The sequence below is a fragment of the Anas acuta genome, chromosome 4 (assembly GCF_963932015.1).
Source record: "Anas acuta chromosome 4, bAnaAcu1.1, whole genome shotgun sequence".
In the NCBI taxonomy this organism is placed as follows: Eukaryota; Metazoa; Chordata; class Aves; order Anseriformes; family Anatidae; genus Anas; species Anas acuta.
Window position 1 is genome coordinate 76412851 of NC_088982.1, and position 15688 is coordinate 76428538.

Below are 15688 nucleotides of genomic sequence, written 5' to 3' on the forward strand. Positions count from 1 at the left end.
TGCATGGCATGAGGCATGCATGTTGAAAAGCCACACTGCTTGGCTTGCACACAGTGCCTTGCTGTCCTGCAGCTGTGGGTGTGTGGGAAGCTTGCTGCTGCCTGCCATGCTCACCACTGCAGGGGGGTGCAGGGCTTTTTTCTTCCTCAGACTCCCATGCACCCCAGCTCAAAGGGAAAGAAAGTGATTGTGAATGGCAGTTGCTTTTATAGAGCTATTAAGTGCAGCTCTGAACTGAGCACAGCTTGTATTCCTTTCTGGTCATTGACCTGTGGCATCTGGGGCGTTGGATATCCTATCCTTCAGTCTCCTACTGAATATTTAGGATCAGCAGGAATATAAAGTTCTGAGTGGGGTTACTGGCAGAGAATCATTTGCAGAGTCATTAATGTAAAGAAGCACCACTTCAGCCCTTCTCCGCTGCTTTACAGTTATTTATTTTTTTTTAGATTTTAGATTGCTGTTCCTGTTTGGAGTGGACATCTGGGATTTAAGTCCACTTCAGCAGAACTGACTTGAGGATCTTAAAAGGAACGTTATTCAGGTGAAAAACACTTCACAGCGAGGGCATTCCCCTAGCATTTGACACCATCTGGCTGCGAGCCTGACTGGATGCCCAGGTCATGCTGGCATCCTTGGGGTTAGACCGCTCCCTCTCTGCTCCTGGCTGCAAGGAACAAGCAGCAGCTTGTTCTTGCTGCTGCAGACACAGGAGTAACTTTCTCCTGACAATACCTCTCTGTTACCTGACCATTTAATTGCTGTAAAGCTTCTGTTTGAGGCTTCTCTCTTAAAGCATTGAGAGGCAGGCCCAGCAAAATTCGTGAAAGCTGCCTGCCATGGCCTCTGAAAGTATGGTGCTCGTCATGGGGACTTCCTTCACTCTGCCCTGGCTTGCAGGATGTCTGGCTTTCTGCATCGTTTCTTCATGTCCTACCAGTAGATGCCTAAAGAAAATAAAATCAGAGGGTTTCTTTGAAAGATAGGGCAGCTTTGCTGGCTTCTGGCCTGAGCTAAAATTGGATCAAGTATTCAAGAGGGGAGAAGAGGAAATGCAAGCACCCGTGTCTCTGAGAGTTGCTATGTCTGAAATAGCCCACATGTGTTGACCTTCAGAGCTGGGCTGAAGCACCACTCAGCCATTTGCTCTGGCCACCTGCTGGGTTAAGCTGGAACAAGAACGCAGATGCGAAAGAGTAGAATGTGCACCTCCTCATTTGGCTTTCGAAAGAAAATGGACTAACAAGTTACTCTAGCGAACGGTTTGGGGTTGATTGGGCAAGTTCTCCTGATTCTGGGAACTTGTCAGGACTACCTGTCTTCTCTTTCTAATGTTATTTTTCATAATACTCACCGCAAACCGTTGCCAAATCTGAAAAAGTTACAGGGAGGTCGCCTGTGACGTCTTTGCATCACTCTGGAATGGGGAATGCGTTGCACAGAGGTGTGACTCTTTTTCTGTAATCTCTCATCAAAACTTTCCGGGTAAATGGATCCTTCAGCCCGTTGGATGATATGGATGACCTGCAGGGTTGTCTGCCATTCATATGTGTCCTGGTTTCAGTTAGCACAGAATTAATTTTCTTCCTAGTAGCTGGTGGAATGCTGTGTTTTGGCTTAGGATGAGAAGAGTGCTGATAACACCCCGATGCTTTAATTGTTGCAGAGCAGTGCTTATACTAAGCCAAGGACATCTCAGCCTTTTGCTCTGTCCTGCCAACGGGCAGGCTGGGGGTGCAGTAAGAGCTGGGAGGGGACAGACCCAGGACAGGTGACCCAAACTAGCCAAAGGGGTATTCCATACCATCTGACGTCATGCTAAACAATATATAGGGGTGGCTAGCTGGGGGGGGGGGGCCGGACTGCTCGGGGTTAGGCTGGGCATCGGTCAGCGAGTGGTGAGTAATTGCATTGTGCATCACTTGTTTGTACATACTATTATTACTTTCCTATTATCACCATTGTATTATTATTGTTATTATTTTATTATTATTTTGTTATTATTATTTTCCTGTCTTATTAAACTGTCTTTATCTCAACTCACGGGCTTCACTTTCCATTTCTCTCCCCCGTCCCAGAGAGGGAGGGGGGAGGGTGAGCGAACGGCTGCGTGGTGTTTAGCTGCCGGCCGGGTTAAACCACGACAATATGATAGGGATAGCTGCAGAGCGGGTACTGAGTGGGAAGGAGATCCGAGCAACAGCTAATGTTGCTGTCAAGAGTACTGTGGTATGGGAGCAGCTGGTGACAGGATGCAGAAGGAGAACTCGATGAGAAGGAGCTGCTCTGCAAGGTGGAGGCAGGCAATGACCCAAGAGGAGCAAAATCAGCAGGGGAAGGTGGGATCGGGGCGGGGGGTGGTGGGTTGTTAGGAATGTTAAGAGAGGAGGAGCAGCTGACAGGACGACGTTTCCTTTTCCTACGGAGGGAGATGATGGAAAACTGGCCCCAAGGAAACGCTTGCCATTTGCCATTCAGTCTGTAAAGCTGCGCGCATGTCTTCCTGAGAATGGCTGCACATGTGTGGCGTCACAGTCCGTGAGTTGCTTGGGCAGGGATCTCTCCATGTGGGGTGGCGAGTCCCCAGGAAAGCCATCGTCTAGCAGAAGAAAGCCCAGGGGGTCTTCTCACAGGTAAGAAGCCTTCAAACATACAGGGACCCCAAACTTGTACATGTATTCCAAAGGTGCAAGACAAACATCCGTGGCACGATCAAGAACAGCTTCTCAGAGGTAAGCAGCTTTCCCTTTGTTTCCCTGTCCTCTCAGGAGCCCTCCTTATGCTCTTTGGGCATGCTTGAGGCCCTTAACACTCATTTTCTCCTCTACTTAGCATTCATAGTCCCTGCTGTGGGCAATAATTGCCTTGGGTGACCTGAAAATTAAACTGATATTAACGTTTTAAAGAAAAGGTACTGAGAGAGGGAGTTAGGAGAATCTTATCAAGTAGAGATAGAGCACTGACAGCATTAAACTAGGATGCTACTCAGTGTCTTTGCTAACTATGGTGCATTGTGCAAATTAACTAAAGCAAGAAGCCCCTTACCAAGGTCAGTCTCCTAAGAAGAGTATGAGCCTATCTTAAGAAACTGGTAGAAACTGGTCCTGCGGATGGACAAGAGCCAAGGAGCAACTGAGTCTGCGCAAAGACAAGAGGTCAACTAGTGGTGACGAGGAAGAGTCATCAATCTTCATCCCCACGACTCCCCACGACCACCACCAGAATACACTGCGCAAGCGCAGATGGGAGGAATTTATGGAAACAACTCCTTGGAACTAATTTTAATACGAAGCGGGGACAGGTTATGAATATGTATACATGTATTGTGAAACTTCATGCATATGTAACTCTTACCAAGGCAAATTGCTGTGTCAGGTGTGCATGACTACCCCCTGTGCTGCCCAGTGCTGAATAAACATACCTACTTTACAATCTTATTGATTGTGTAGTCCATTTTCCACAAGTCAGTATAGTGCTGAAGAAGCTTCCAGGGTGAAGTGTAGCTGCACGACACAAAAGACCTCAAGGTCTCCAACCTTAGATGTTGATCACACCAGGGAACCTGGCGTGCTGACTCCAAGAGGAACAGCAGTACGGAGCGCAGAGCAGAGTGGAGGTGCTGTGGCTAGGCTCTGTGACAAGACGGGAACTTGGTTGTTCTTGTGCATAACCGAGACTGATTTCCAGTGGAATAACAGTGCTATGGGGTGCACTCAGACCCTGAGAGCAAAGATACACTCATTTTGGAAAGACTCTGAAATGGGGCGGAAGGAACAACAGAGATGGACAGTTTTACCTCAGGGCCACCGAATTTATTTGGGCAAGTTCCAGAACAAATTTTTGAGCAATTCCAGCCTCCAGAGGAGGTGTTCCTGTTCCTCTTGCAATATGCAATGAGGACCAAGCATACCCGGACCTTCTTAATAATTAAAAAAAAAAAAAAAAACACAAAAAGTTTTTTTTAAAAAAAATGGCAACACAGGGGCAACCTCTGCCCTAAGCTGTGCCTGCCGCTCTGCTTCCACCCATGCACGGAGCCGGATGGCGCGGCGGCGCCTGGTGCCACCTGGCGGCCGAACAGCGAGCGGTGTTGTAGCCGAAGAGGCGCTGCACGGCTCGTCGCTCTCTGCTGCCTCCTGCTGGCGAGAGGGAGGCACGGCAGGCGGAGAGGATGCGCATACGCTGTAGCAATTGCCATGATTCGTGCCCCCGCAGCATGCCGGGAGGTGTGGTATTTGGGCTCCGGTTCTTCAAGTGCTTCGTCAGTTGCAGGGTTCTTTGGGCAGGCTGGAGTCTATGGATATCTGGATTTTAAGTGCTGGGAATTCATTTAACAGAGGGATATTTAGTAGAGGTTGCTGGCTCACTGTTTTTTGGGATGGCAGCAGTGGGCATGTAAGGGGTAGTCTGTTTCAGGTTTAGGGACAGTTTGTTATATTTCTGGAGCTTTTGCCTGTGGTTTTGCTGTCTGTCGAGTCTTTAGACCTCGCAGCCTTCTAGTCAATTCTAGTAAATTCAAGTGTCCTTGAATTTGCATATCAGAAGTATGTTTATGAGGGGTTGCCAGGTACATTGTTTTTGGGAAACCATGGGGTAAACTTCCTTGACCGCATAAGTGCAGTAATGCGAAGAGAGTGATCAGTGTCACCTTCTTCATCTCTAAAGAATAAGTCTGTTTACATTTTAGCACGGCGCCGTCTGGGCACATTTCTCAGGTAAAGCTAGTGAGCAGCTGAGGTAAAGGAGCTGGGAACAGAGAGGTATTGCATCAGTAGTAGTCAGCGTTGTGGAGGAGGTGAGTGTCAGGGCTGGCATGCTAGTGAATGCTGGTTCTCTGTTTCTGCAGGTGATGATGAACATGTTTGAGCTAATTCTATTTGAAAAAGTTCCAGTTACTTGCCAGGTTGTATTGTCCTTTCAACATTAAAAGCTACAGAAAAAGCATCACGAATGTTGCTTCTAGAAACACCCCAGGTGTCTTGTCTGCTCTGTGCATGTTGTTCCAGTAAAGCAGATTTAATAATAATAATAATAATAATAATAATAAAGAAATAAACCAAACTAAAACAAAAAACAGCTGGTCCTGCTCTCTTCCTACTTTCATGTGCTTTGCCCCTCCCCTTTCCCAGGTGATTGGGTTTGGGTGCTGGGTGGGGCCAAATGATATATGAGCCCCAGGCATGCCATCAGAGAGCTCTTTCTGCCTGGGCTGCTCTTTGGGGTAAGTGCTTTGATTTTCCTTCAGTCAGTTGCAGGGTTCTTTAGGCACGCTGGAGTCTATGGATTTCTGGATTTTAAGTGCTTGGAATTCACTTAATATTTAGTAGAGGTTGCTGGCTCACTGTTTTTTGGGATGGTGGGATACTCTTCTGGTTTTGAGCTATATTTGAATCTCAGTATGTATAAAACCACACAACACAAGGCGCAAGAAAAAGTGACCCCCAGAGGGAAGCCCTATGGCAACAGCAAGTCAGAATAGGTGCTCTGCAGCAGACCCTAGGAGAGACTCAAATGTCACAACATGCAATTGGAAGCAACTGCCAGAACTGGGATGATGGAGGCCTAAAAAGCCTGCCTTCAAGACAAGAGACCAGAAGGATGGGGAGTGAAAACCCCATAAGACGACACTTAGGAAATCAATTCCCAAGCAAGAGCTCCTGATGCGGCCCAGATGTCTTCTGCAAGAGTGAGGATGGAAACAGACATGATCTCAAACCGAGTATGATGCACAAGACCTGAAACAGATCTGCACTTCAAGCAGCGACTGCAAGACAAATGCTCGCATCAGCCCTATGATGATGAAACAAGCATTTAGGAACTTTGGTGTGGCTTCCAAGTTGCCTATCTAATCTGTCCAGTGGAAGAAGGAAATGCGGATATCAAGACCTGAGGAGCATGTAACATATGTTGATCATATCAAGAAACGTTTGATACAAAGAAGTATTACACACACAGAAGTGATTCCTTTAAGCTTCCACTGCAAGATGAGAGGTGCTCAGCTCCCAATTGAACATCAGCATTATTCCGATAAGGTCAAGTGTTCAAAACCCTCAGGATGGCTTCCCCAGGGCCTGCCGAGCACCAAGAGCAACAGCACAGTACAGCACAGACAACACAGAACACAGATGACAAGCTGGGACTGCCCTGCCTGGCACGCGCTCACGCTGTACGTGACAGAACTCCCCACACATAATCTCTCTGCCTGACCTGATCGATCCTGAAAGGCGCCATCCAAAGCAATGACTTAAAAGCACAGACCCTCGCCCTATGAGTCCATTCACAACCCCAACTTAAACATAGCACTTGCCCCTCCCCCCAACTTAGCTTGGGAATGCTGGGAGGCACGTTCCATCCTCACCAAGGAACACAAAGGCTAGCCAGGGCATTGCTTCAGGCACAAGGCTCCTCTTCACCAGCAGAAATAAAGTGCCATCATGCACCAGCACACCAGCCAAATTTCTTCCAGTGAAACACCCTGCTCAGAAACAAAGTAGTAGTCAACTGACCTGCTCCGCTACTGAAATCAGATAGACACCCTCTAGAAAACTTCCCATCTCCCCCTGCCAAACACTCCCCAACACACAGTATTTGCCCCTGGACTTAATTCTCAGGGCTCAGAAACCATCCTCATTGTGGACCACAGAGGCCAGCTAGGATGTTCCCAGTACCTTCTTTGTCCCTGAAAGAGAGGAGTCACCCAGAGGTGCATCAAGAGACTTCTACACCAAAAACAATACCCGTTTTCCAACTTTTCACCACTCACCTTCCCGATCCAGGCTTAGCACTTCCATTCAGTGTGCCGAGCCAAGGTCATGGGGCTTAGACCAAGGAGAATGAACAGACAAATGTGACAATCCACAAAACAGTCTATACCTACTCCTCTTCTTTCCTTCCCTACCTCAACAGCCAAGAAGTCCCAGAGCCATGTACCCCAACCCAGTACCACTGCTTCGCTCACCTAACATCCCAAGGAGATGCATTGTGCTCCCAGCTCCTCTTGCGCTCTGAGCACCTCCAGCATTTCAGGAACTGGAACTGCTGACGTATGGCATGCCTCAGAAATGTGGCAGGAGACATACTCTGCTATCACAAGGCACTTGCAAAGCCGGCCCGACAGATGAAGCAGACTAACACAGTCCACCGAACAACTCGGGGACCCCACTGCTGTCCACTCACTCTCATGCTTCGTTCAAGTTTCTGTGCCTATGCCCTGGGCTACAAAAAACAGAGAGAGAAGGTGACATCTACGATGGACACACAAACAGTACAGCTCCTTGCTGAGGACTCAAACACAGAGACCAGAGCCATACAAATAAGAAAACCACCCTGAAGTCCACAAATGCCAAAAGGCCATGAATGCATAGCAGCCCCGGCAGGAGTAATCACAGACTTACACTTTGCAGATGAAAAAGGAGAACCTGCTCAGTCTCTTGGTAATACTGCACCAACGTGGTCAAGCCTCTTGAGGCATGTAATCTGACACACACCTGCTCCGCAACTCTGACTACAATTTATGACACATACTATTGTGCAATACCTCTCTGTTCCCAGCTCCTTTACCTCAGCAGCTCAGTAGCTTTACCTGAGAAATGTGCCCGGGTGGCGCCGCGCTAAAATGTGCCCTCTGTTCTAACTGAAACCAGGACAACAGCATTTCAGCTTCAACACAGTTTTGGGAACTGCTGGAAAGCAGGCTTCATCCTCAGCGAGGCATGCTCAGGCTACACAGGACAGGGCTTCGGGCACCTCTTTGCCTACCAAAGATGACCGACATCAGGAACTACCACGCCAGACAACCTTTTTCCTACACAACACCTTTCTCAGGAACCACGCAGCATTCCAGTGACCTGCTTTCCTCCTACTCTAAAGGCTATCTCAGCCCACCTTGTCTGTGGCACCTCATAAACAGGAGAGAAAGCAACCGCAGCAGCAAAAGCCACAGCACCCTTGGGACAGTTACTCTCATCCCCTCCTGTACCTCAGCTGCTTGCCTGCCCCCCATGGGAAGAAGAGAAAGCCACCGCAACACTTGGAAACCATCCCTGCACGTGCCGCTCCTTGACGCTCTCTGACCCTATCTCAAATCCTCAGCCACTTCTGTGGAGAGCCTGCAACAGCACCCACAAAGCAAGACAGACACCTTTCATAGTCACCTTGTGCTACTTGGCCATTCTGCTCCAACCCAGCTCACGACCAGCCCCTCTTCTTACACAGCTCTTCAGAGTGCAGTTTGCTCCTTTGAGCCTGCGTGAGACACTTGTGAAAGAAAAAGAAAAGCTTGCCTCTGTACTTGGACTGTACCTGCAATGTAGGTCCACACTCAAAAGGAGCATCCAGCATCACCCACACCACCTGGGAACATAAAAGGACAAAATGACCACTGTGTTTGCAAGCAACCACCTGCCACACTGCTCCTCTGTCCCAAACAGCCTCACCTCAAACCCTCAGAGGGAAACACTTGAGCGTCTTCCCTTCACTTCGGATAAGGGATGACCAGCCTTACAGCACTCACCTTCCCTCACTACTCCTTGACTTGAGGATTTCCCTTCCCTGTCCATAACTGCAAGAAGCACCTGTAGAAACAAGAGAAAAGCACACTGAGGCTCCTCACAGCCACAGCATACCTGCTGCAATACCTCTCTCTTCCCAGCTCCGTTACTTCAGCTGCTCACCAGCTAACTTACATTCTTCGCTCACAGCACCACAGCAAACTCTGTCCGGGCCACACAACACACACTACACAAGCTACATTGCTTAAGACAAGCAAGCTGGCACGTTCTCACCCAACAATCAGTCGCATCGCACAGGAAGGATGCCACACACTCCTAGAAACCAAACCTACCAGTCCTGAGCAGCTCCCCACCTCCTCCTGCCAACCATGATCAGCATATACACTTTTTGCCCCTCAAAAAAAAAAAAAAAAAAGTAAGAATATACACACACACAAAAACAAACAAGCAAACAAAAAAACTGAGCTCCGCAAAAGCCAAAAAGACATGCACACACAGCAGCCCCAGCAGGGGTAATCACAGATTTACCCTTTGCAGATGAAAAAGATAAGCCTGACGTGACCCTGGTCAGTCTCTTGGTAATACTGCACCTAGACTGTCAAGCCACTTGTAGCATGCAATCCAGCTGGTTTTAGTCTTCTGGAGAGTTACACAAGTGGTTTTATACATATAGAGATTCAAATATAGCTCAAAACCAGATGAGTATCTCACCATCCCAAAAAACAGTGAGCCAGCAACCTCTACTAAATATTAAGTGAATTCCAAGCACTTAAAATCCAGAAAGTGTTTGTGGCGTGCCTGTGTGTATGTGTTTGGTCTGGAGCTGTCCTGCCTGGCAGTTAGTGATGACAGCTAACGTGGCAGTGCATGGGTGTACTAATACATTGTCCGGACTGTTTTGGCAAAGACATCCGGTCTGCCTCTGGGCACGTACTGAAGGGCAGCTGGCACAATATATCTGTTTGCAAGTAACTTCTCGCTTACCTCTCTTCATTTAATAAATTGTAAACTGTAATTGCAATCGAATTTGGGACCCAGTCATGTTTGACAACTGGGGGCTCGTCCAGGAGGGCTTTGGTTCCTGAATTCTTATTTGATCTAGGAGAGGCGGCCCACCATGTGGTGGCTGCTGTTCGAGTCGGGTCGGGACTAATGGCATCTTGAACCTGAATAAAGGTAAGCAAAGGTTTTGATTTTTTTTTTCACCTCCCTTGCTGGTTGCAGCACTATATTTTGCCCGTAATGCTGCGTGTGAAGATCCAACTGAAGACAACCCAGTCGCAGCGTTTAAAGCGTATACTGTTCTGTTGAGTGGGATTTGGTTGCCTGTGTGTGTAAGAGTGTGACTGAGACAGAATTTAGTTCTGAAGCGATTGTGGAGGACTTCTAACCGCGGTTCCAATCTCCCGCGAGGGACTTGGCCGGTGAAGGACCAAAGCAATTCCTATAGGATTTGTGGGTGCGTGATAGATCTTAAACCCTCTGTAAGACACTCTTACTAAGGTAACCAAGGGCTGTGGGAATTGCCACAGTAAAATTCCTGGATGGGTCAGACAAAATTGAAGACCAGGGACCAGAAGAAAGGGAGCAAATTACCAGACATACCACCAGAAAGTCCATTAGGAATAACAGTTAGAAATTGGAACGATAGGGGCCCCAGAAAAGGAAAAGGTAAATAAAAAAACAGTCCAGTATTGTGTGATAGAATGGCCAAAGGAGCCTTTAAGATCACGTCTTTTGGTCTGTTTTTGGATCCTTTGAAGACTGTATTTGTCAGGCCTGAAATACACATGTTAATTCGAAAGAACCTTTTTGCTGGGAAGAAAGTGATTATGCAGGATTATGGATCAGGAGGACTTCATGTCCTTTTCCAGCCTCAATATTTACACTAAAAGCAGAAAAGAAGTTTGAAGAAGAACAGGAAAAAGAAAAAGAAAATAAACGGGAGCTGTTGGATAACCTACCATCTCCATATCCTAACAATCCACCTCCGGTGGCTGTGGTATCTCTAGCAGTACCACCGTTGCCCCTGCTTCCACCACCATCAGCACCAGAATGAGACCGACCTCTGGCTGCATGCAGGAGAAGTAGGACTGCCGTATCTGAGAGAGCTTCTCTATATCCTTTAAGGGAGGTAACTAGTGTATAACTGGGTTGGAGTTTTAACAGTTAGGGTTTTAAGGGTTTCAGGGTTATTGTGTTAGGGTTTTAGAATTTTTGGGTTGTAGTGTTGATAGGTTTTTTAGTGTTAGGGTCCTAGGGTTTTATTTTTGGTCAGTTACTTAGGGTTAGTGTTTTTTTTTTTTTTTTTTTTTTTTTTTTTTTTTTTCAGGTTAGGTTCTCCAGGGTTTGGGTTTTGAGCGTCCTACTGTTTTGGGTTAGGGCTTTGCACATCCTACTGCTTTGGGTTGGCTTTGGGTTTTAAGCATCTTAGGTTTTGGGTTATGGTGTTGAGCGTCCTAATGTTTTGGATTAGGGCTTTGGGTTTTAAGCATCTTAATTTTTGGGTTAGAGTTTTGTGTGTCTTAATGTTTTCAGTCTGTGTTTAGAGCGTCCTAAAGTTTAGGGTTTTGGTTTGTGTTTTGAGCGTCCTTATGTTTAGAGTTAGGGTTTTGAGCATCCTACTGTTTTGGGTTGGCTTTGGGTTTTGAGCATCTGAATTTTGGGGTTAGGGCTTCAAGTGTTCTAATTTTGTTGTTTAGGGCTTTGAGTATCCTAATGTCTTGGGTTTGGGTTTTGAGCGTCCTAAGTGTTTGGGTTAGGGCTTTTAGGCATAGGACTTCAGGGGTTTAGTGTGGTAAATAGTTTGGGTTAGGCCTGTAGGGGTTTCGAAGTTTTTTAGTGTTAGGGCTTGAGGCTTTTCTGAAAGGGCAGTAAGTGCTTGGGTTACAGTGAGTGCTGGTAAATGTAATTCTCCAACACTCGGCCTGTGATTGGTCAAGCCAGCTGCCTGGGGAATGCTGGTAGGCGTAGTTTTCCGGCACCGGGCTTCCGGGAGGCCATGTTGGGTGCCCAGAGCATGCTGGGAAATGTAGTTCTCGGACTCCGAACGTCCGGGAGGCCATGTTTGTTGCCCAGAGCATGCCGGGGGATGTAGTTCTGGGACTCCAGACTTCCGGGAGGCCATGTTGGGTGCCCAGAGCATGCTGGGAGATGTAGTTCTCGGGAACTAGGGTTAGAGTTTGGGGTTAGGGTTGGGGGTTTGGGTGAGGGTTGGTGTTAGGGTTTGGGGTTAGGGGGTTAGGGTTTAGGGTTGGGGTTAGGGGGTGGGGGTTAGATCCGCATGGGTTAGGGTTAGGGGGTGGGGTTAGGGTTGTTAGGGTGGTGAGGGTTGGTGTTAGGGTTTGGGGTTAGGGGGTTAGGGTTAAGGGTTTGGGGTTAGGGCGTGGGGGTTAGGGCGTTAGATCTGCGCGGGTTGGGGTTGGGGTTTGGGGTTGGGGGTTTGGGTGAGGGTTGGTGTTAGGGTTTGGGGTTGGGGGTTGGGGTTTGGGGTTGGGGGTTTGGGTGAGGGTTGGTGTTAGGGTTTGGGGTTGGGGGTTAGGGTTAAGGGTTTAGGGTTAGGGGGTGGGGGTTGGGGTTAGGGTCGTTAGGGTTTGGGGTTGGGTGGGGTTAGGGTTAGGGTTTGGATTAGGTTTAGGGTCAGGGTTGGGTTTGGGTTAGGGTTAGGGTCATTAGGGTTAGGGGGTGGGGGCTAGGGTCGTTAGGGTTAGATCTGCGCGGATTAGGGTTAGATTAGGGTTAGGGTCGTTAGGGTTAGATCCGTGGGCAGCCGTTAGGGTTAGGGTTTGGGTTTGAGTTAGGGTTACGTTTAGATCTGCGGGCAGGGGTTAGGGTTACGGTTAGGGTTACGGTTAGGGTTAGTTTCTGACTACAGAAACTGGAACAACCAATCAAAATCATCCTTACTGGCTTTACGAGCAAATCAATGGCTTCTATATCAGCAATTAATTGTAAATGCCCTTGGAAAAAGCCAAGGCAATACCTCCCTTGCCTTGAGCTGTATCCAAGTGCAGTTATGGATACAATCTGTAGCAGCAGCTATTATTAGAGTGGGCGAAGAGGAACTTTGCCCACTGAAATTCGAAAATTGATTTGGGATAATGCTGCAGAATTTGAAAAAGAATTTCAAGCATGGTGGCAATTAGTCAACTTTATCCATTATGCAGAAAATGATCAAATTGTTGCCTTTATACTTACTATAAGTAATGCCACCGTATACAATGTATAGCCAATCATTGCATTAGGACTCAATCATAATGGAACTATACTTTATCCTAAAGAGCATAAAGTATGGGCCCATCAAAAGGGAGGAAAGTGGCAAACAATTGATGTAAATGCATGCATTGTGCGTGAACAAAAAGGTTTCATCTGTGAAAGTAACACGCTGGAATCTCAAGACATTTGTCTTGACACTGAGCAAAATACTTGCCACTTTGAGATACATCCTATTGGAATGAACCTCACCTTGGTGAAGAAATTGCTGGTACATGAGGACCTGAAGCAGCTGATGACACAAGTCTGAGAAAATGGACAAAAGACTCTGATTACTGTCCATCATGATGCACAAGAAATACATTGAGTGATGGAAAGAGTAAAGAGAGATGAGAGACACCGTTGGTGGGACACTTTGTTTGGATGGTCGCCAGCTGCCAAGGCAATCTTCAACAAGATGCTTCACCCTGTTATCGTTCTGCTAATACTCACTGTATTATGTTTCATACTGACAATTAGTTTGTATATTAAACTCTGGTTTATGATGAAACATTTAGCATCCCTACACAATGTACATACACTCGATAAACCTCATCCCGAGAATGTATGTGATAGCCCCGACATATTCCAACCATCGTGAAGCTTGAGTGACTATAGTCATGGGATGGATTATGTGGTGTAATTGCCTGAAGTAACTAGGAAAATAAAACTAACATTCACATTTTTAAGGAAAAGGTACAGCATTGAAGAGGCTTTCAGGGTAGGGCATAACTGCATTATCTGAGCGTTCCCTAGGCTCCCAACCTTAGATGCTATCGCGCTGGGGAAACTTGGTGTGCTAGCCCTAAGGAACAGCACGGAGCGTGGAGTGGAGTGGAGACACCATGGCTAGGCTCTGTAATCAGGTGGGGCCTCAATTGTTCTTGTGCACAAAGCTGCACTTTTTGCCACCCTGAGCCAAAGACCTGTCATGTTTTGACAAATGCTGTACTCTAGTGTACTTTTTGCTCATTATAATATCATTATAATACCAAAACACACCTCCATCCCAAAAGCTACCTGCCTCCAAGGTGTGACCACCCCTCACTGAGCATGCGCCCTGAATTTCTCGGAGCCTATTACTTTAAAAGGAGACGGGAAACCTTTACACCTATCATAACTCAGATATGCTTGACGAGAGCCACTCAAGCTTCACCTAAAAGATAGAAAATAATATAAACTGGCCCGAGAGAGGGGATGTTGGGGAAGATACCACCGTCAGGGGAGATACCATCCCGAGGACATACAACATCCTTAGGACCTCCTGACTCCTGGGATCAGTCGACGGGCTGAGCCTCTCTTCCCCCCCCATTGGGACGCCTTTGGGTGACATCTAAATACTTGCTTATAAATCTCTATAGTGTCTTTGATCCTTTTAAAGTGTTTGTTTCTAGGCTGTGCACCTGTAACACCTGTAACACCTGTAACATCTGTAACACCTATAACACCTGTGTATTTCATGCATACTAGCTTGCTTTTGCAGACAGTCACTATCGCTGGCAATCCAAAAGAACATGATTATCTGTTGCTGTAATAAACCATACTTGATTGCATTGTGATAGCTCTCATTAAGTGCAACTAGGTGGTTATCCGTGATAGTTCAGTGCTCTGAATCCAACCAGACCCCCAGACCGTTAATGCGTTTTTGGTGAATGTCTGACGGGACCCCCAGACGGTTAACGTGTTTTTGGTGAATGTCCGACTGGTTCAGTACTCTGAATCCAACCAGGCCCGTAACGGTTAATCAGCTACACCCCTTAACGCGACAGTAAAATTGGCGTAGTCGGCAGGATTGCTATGGATAAACTTCTGCAAAAATACAAATGTGCCCCTTCCCAGGCGGGGAAGGAGTGGGCCCAAAAGTTTTGGAAAGATGAGGAAAAAGTGGTGGAGTGCATTGAGCAGTGTCAGGCTTCATGAATGATTGGTCAAAGAAACGGTAAAGGTGCAATTTGTGCTGTGTTAGGAGCCTGTTTGTCTTGTGCTCAGCAAACTCCTGCTCCCAAACTGATCTCTGATGCGGAACATACAGCTTCGAAATAAGAGATTGAGGTGTTGAAGTCATCATTGGCCTTTGAAAGGGAGAAGGGAAAAACAAGAGGAATCAGAGTGCATAAACTTTTGGATGAAAATAATAAACTTTTGACTGAGAATTCCAAACTTGTGACTGAAAATGATAAACTTGTGCATGAGAATAATCATCTTAAACAGAGATGATTATTTGCTGGAGAGGGTTACTCATCTGTTAACTTAACCCTAACTTGTTAGATAGGGTTAGGGTTAGGGGTTAGGGTTAGGGTTCAGGTTCGGGTTAGGGTTAGGGTGCACGCAAAGGAAGGCTTTGGGTACAACTGAACTCCCCAGGGGAGCTTTTACGCAGTCCCACATGCAACTGGACCTTCCAGGTTTGCTCTTTCTGAGCAATTCTAAACATAGCCCAAGCAGGCATTGGAGACGACTGAAAACTCGGGCCCCAGAAAACGCGTTGCAAGACCCTTTCGCCATCCAAAGGAAGGCTTTGGGTACAACTGAACTCCCCAGGGGAGCTTTTACGCAGCCCCACACGCAACTGCACCCTCCGAGTTCGCTCTTTCTGCGCAAGACTAAACATAGCCCTATCGGGAATCAGAGACGACTGAAAAATCGGGCCCCAGAAAACGCGTTACAAGCCCCTTTCGCCCATCCAAAAGTGCCCCCAAAGGAAAGCTTTGGGTACAACTGAACTCCCCAGGGGAGCCTTTACGCAGCCCCACATGCAAATGGATCGCTCTTTCACAGCAACCCTAAATATAGCCCTGGCCCACATGGCAGACGACTGAAAACTCAAACCCCAGAAAACGCGTTCCGAGCCCGTTTTGCCCATCCAAAAGTGCCCCCAAAGGAAGGCTTTGGGTAGAACTGAACTCCCCAGGGGAGCCTTTACGCAG

The 15688-nt window shown here is 47.3% G+C and overlaps 1 long non-coding RNA gene across 1 annotated transcript; it reads left to right on the forward strand.

The window, feature by feature from the left end:
* Positions 1 to 2154: 2154 nt before the first annotated feature.
* On the forward strand, positions 2155 to 3437 carry LOC137856571 (uncharacterized). The gene is made up of 2 exons (XR_011096595.1): positions 2155 to 2732; positions 2833 to 3437. It is a non-coding gene; the product is annotated as an uncharacterized lncRNA (long non-coding RNA).
* The last annotated feature ends 12251 nt before the right edge of the window (positions 3438 to 15688 follow it).